This window comes from Miscanthus floridulus, chromosome 11, assembly GCF_019320115.1.
Source record: "Miscanthus floridulus cultivar M001 chromosome 11, ASM1932011v1, whole genome shotgun sequence".
Lineage (NCBI taxonomy): Eukaryota > Viridiplantae > Streptophyta > Magnoliopsida > Poales > Poaceae > Miscanthus > Miscanthus floridulus.
The window spans coordinates 60945811-60950254 of NC_089590.1; the positions used below are offsets into that span (position 1 = coordinate 60945811).

General features: G+C 44.9%; 1 pseudogene; it reads left to right on the top strand.

Annotated features, from left to right (window-relative positions):
* On the top strand, positions 1-4444 carry LOC136493215 (uncharacterized; annotated as a pseudogene).

Below are 4444 nucleotides of genomic sequence, written 5' to 3' on the forward strand. Positions count from 1 at the left end.
GGTTATTTGATATAGTGATACTTCAGAGTTCATCCGGGGCTCCGGGCTCCCTCGCCCTCGTCAGAGCTGGGTTCTTGCTTTTTCTGCCTCGTCATGCACCGCTTCACTGTACGCAGGTTTCGCGGCATCGTCATCATCCAGCCTTTCAGCTTCCGGAGACGCGCCCTCGCGCATCTTCTCCACGTCCCGCTTCACGGCGCCTCCCGCTTCCTCGTCCCTGAGCACGCTGCCGGCGCCCCTGACATCACGGATTCACGGCACACTTGTTCGGCCAGAACGAGCCCCGCCGTGACCGAAAATGTTCTTGTATCACCGGCGGCACGCCAGCACGTACCCACCATACCTATACTCCTATAGCCGTTCGATGCATACATGGCGTGCTACTGTATAAACAATTTAATGCGGGTAGTTCAGCGGCTCAGTGAATACGGCAAGACCATTTCACTTTTCGCTGGAATATCACTCGCTTTCCCATTCTTCGTATCTCTGTTCACACACACTGCCTTATGCTCCTCTTCCGTGTGAAATGTTTCTTCAGCCTGTTGCTCGATCTATAACTAGCCATGCCCTCTCCAATCAGTTGCCCTTCCGTTTCGCAAGCTCAACTCCGAGATGAGCTCCCCCTGGAAGCAGTTCGGAGGCGCGTGCCGTCTGACGCGACCGGCTCAGCCTAACCCTAGCCTGATTCGAGCAACATTCCGCCCAGATGCTGATTCAGCGTTCAAATCATTGGTGAGTGAATCCTTGTTTGCCTTATTTCTTATTTCATTTCAGTTTACCGCTTTTGCATGCTTATTCACCCCCGTCCAGCGCATGAACTTAATTCTTACCGATTTCAATATATATGTAATCTGAGCTTAGTTGCCCTCTCTCACATTAATATCTTGACAGGAGCCGAATCGAGCTGATCTGCAACCCACTCTGTGCGTCGATGGGCTTCTAGACATGCCTTCTCAGGTTTGTTACAGCCTTGACACCCTCTGATTTTATTCCCTTCTGATGATCATGCTTATTTGTTTTGACACATACCACATATAATCCTCAATGTAATGCTTATTTCTCTCATTTTATTCCCTGAGTGGGTCATATTTTCCCCTGCATCCAGTTTTGGTGATGTTTATTTGTACCCGCAGGGATGCACAAATAATCCTCAATGTAATGCTGGAATTCATGCTGGAAACTCACCAGCTCACTCTACTAGCATAGACCCCGGTTCGGTTTCATCTCGTTGCTCAGTCAGATTTATACATGATATTATATCAAAATTCGGCCCAGAAAAGGTTGAGTTGGTTAGGTCAATTGGGTTCGAAGGACTCCTGCACCTACCATTACTGAAGCAGAACAATCTCCGGTTTTCAACTTGGCTTATGAGTAGAGTTGATGAATTGTCGCAGACTCTCCTTATCACAGATGGCACCCGTATTCATTTCAATAAGGCTGATGTTGCTAGGGTCTTTGGAATACCTGCCTCCGGAAGGAGTATATTTCACAAACCAGGCATTCTTTCTGTTCACAATTCAACCTTGGTCACACTGGACAGCCCCATAAATACTAAGCACCTACGCAGTATTAAGGTTGCACAAGGCATTGTGGCCAGGGACCACGAAGGTCCCATGAGCACAACTGAGCAGGATGAGTTCAAAGCAGCATTTGTTGTTTTTGTAATGTCAATGCTGCTGGCGCCTTGCGCAAAGCATGACCGTGTTCCCGATGACTATTTGCATACCATTGAACAACCTGGCCAGATATGTTCCTATGACTGGGCTGAGTATGTTATTCGACGATTACTTGATGCGGTGTTGAAGCTGAAGGCAGATATTGCTAACAATGTCAAAGTGCCGTACATTTATGGATGCTCACTGTTTCTGCAGGTATCTTTACTGATCGAATCATACTATCCTTCATACACCTAAGCGTTCTATTTTTTAACTAGTACCTCGTAATCCAATTGCCGCGTGCCTACATCGTCATCAATCCATTCTACTATGTAGGTTCTGTACCTGGACAGTATTGAGTTAGGGGTACTATCGATGTAACATAATATATTCCCCCGGATTCGTTGCTTCACATCTGACCGGCTCAGGTCCATGATAGCTGCTGATAGCTCTTTCTCGGCTAATGGTTGTGATATGGTTGGTTCGCGGAGGACCAAGGTGCACAAATACTTCTCTTCTGATGTTTGTTTAATTAACACGCATTATACACCCTATGTCTCTATTAACAGCAACTATACTTTTTTTTCGCCTTCCCTTCGAAAAGCTGCGGCCTGCTATTGGAATTTGCTATCATTGGGCCACATCCCAGAGGTCCAATTTAGGTTCTCCCAATCAATCTGGCATGTTAGCGTTGTGGGAGGCTTCCGTTCTTATGTCTCGTATCCTTAAGATCCCCCGTGAGGTTGGTTGTTTTTTTAACACGAATTTTTGTTAACTTGTATTTCAACTCCAACAAATCAATTACCCTTTTATCTTTGTTCATCATGGTACCTTGAATATATTGTCATCAAATATTTTTTTTGTTGACCACAATGTATTACATAGGCTGCAGGTCCTCTATTTGTCGCTGCAGCAGATTTCCAAAGGCAAATAAGTTCCGCAGTTGGTACTGAGGCTCTAAAGTTCATGAGTGTATTACTCCTCATCATGGAGCCATATGTCAATGGATTCAGCTACCAGTCTTCCATTAATGCACATTCTCCGCCCCTTGGTATTACCACGCTACCTTACAGAAGTTTGGGACTTTTTTTTGCATATTGTCATTGTATTTGCATTCACACAATTTTTTGCGTGCTAGTTTGCTACTGTCAATTTATATATATTGTAGTCCTTACTCTTTGCTAATCTTATATGCAGACCTGTGTTCTATGGGCCACCCACATGTTTGTAGCTACGCTGAATGTTGTACCCATTTTTGCACAATTAGGTCCAAGAGGAAGTCCATTGTGTGCACTCAGATTGATGCAACCATTAACAAGTGCCAACACATGATTAACAACAATGATCCACTGAATCCTGAGTTGCCCCCTGGCAGTTTTCTAGATGCTGGGGACCGTTGTGTCATTGCAACCGACGTCTCTATTCAAGCTGTTCTTAATAGGCACGACATTGACATCAGGGCCATTAATGCCATGGCTCGATTTTATCTCACCCTTAGGCCTGTAAAAGCAACTCGCTGCACTGATCTAAACACAAGGCCTCATGGTGATGACCTCGCAGCCACTGTCTTCCATACCAGGGCTGGACACCCTCTCCCTGGTCCACAGTCACCTTGGGATCTTGGTTGCAGATACACTATTGATCTGGTTAAGGCATCTGATATACACAAGAAGCTTAGCTTCGTCGAAGACATTGATGAGTCTGTTTTCCTCTCAAACCTTCCGTGCTTCAATTTTCATTTTTTGTCCAATTACCTTCAAATCAGCACCAATGTGCGTTGTACATCCAATTTCTAACAGTTTAATCCCGTGAAATGCAGGCCATGGATTGTACACTTCTGCCCTAAATACATTGAAGTGCTAACCTGCGCATTTAAGTCTCAGTTCCTAGGCAATTCGGAGTTGGAAATGGAACTGGTCGACGCTGTTATCCGGCGTTATAAGCAGGTTGATGATGAATTGTATGCTCATGAAGGGCCTGCACGCTGGAGGCACTTTGTTGAATCGGATTTCATAGTGCGTATATGTTGTATCGTTTTTCATTGCTTCCCTGTAGGCTCGTATTCGTTGTTTCCATCCTCACCGAGCCATCTAAACACCATGTCCTTGAACTCCATGCCCTATTCTGATTTCTTGTTCATCACCAATTCAGACCTTTCCATTTTCATTCTCTTGACAGGTTTCTTTGTTAGCTGGGTGGTTCGATATATCAGATCCGGTTCTACGCTCACACTTTTGCGGACGCCATATCTGTTATGATGTTACTGCTTGCCAAATTGTAAGTTGAATGTTCCTTTTTTCTCAACACACTACTCATGCTCTAGGGTTATTGCACTCCTTACCAGTTCGGTTTGTCTCCCTACTGTTTGTTTTTCTATGCATTCTTCATCTGTTCTTTACTGTTCTTCTTCAATATCGGTGGGTATGTTTTGCCTGGCGGATGCATGATAACACTATTGTCGTGTACGATCCGTGCATTTCAGCGCAAGCATATACTGTTGCATTAACTTCTTACGAGCATGTTGCGAAGCTATTAAAATCTGCAATGATGCTAGTATCTACCACAATACCCCAAGGCTGGCGTTATGACTGGGAAGACGCCCGCTTAGAGGTTTTCCATGACCACGCCTGCATTCCTACATGGTTAGTATGAGTCGTGCTGCACCCTTTTTTTCTATGCAATTCGCACCTTTTTTTATCCACGTCTTATTTAACCAAGTTTCCTTACCACATTTGTTCCAACCACAGTCCTAATCGGACCGGTCTCCTTTGTCTACACTTCTGTCGATG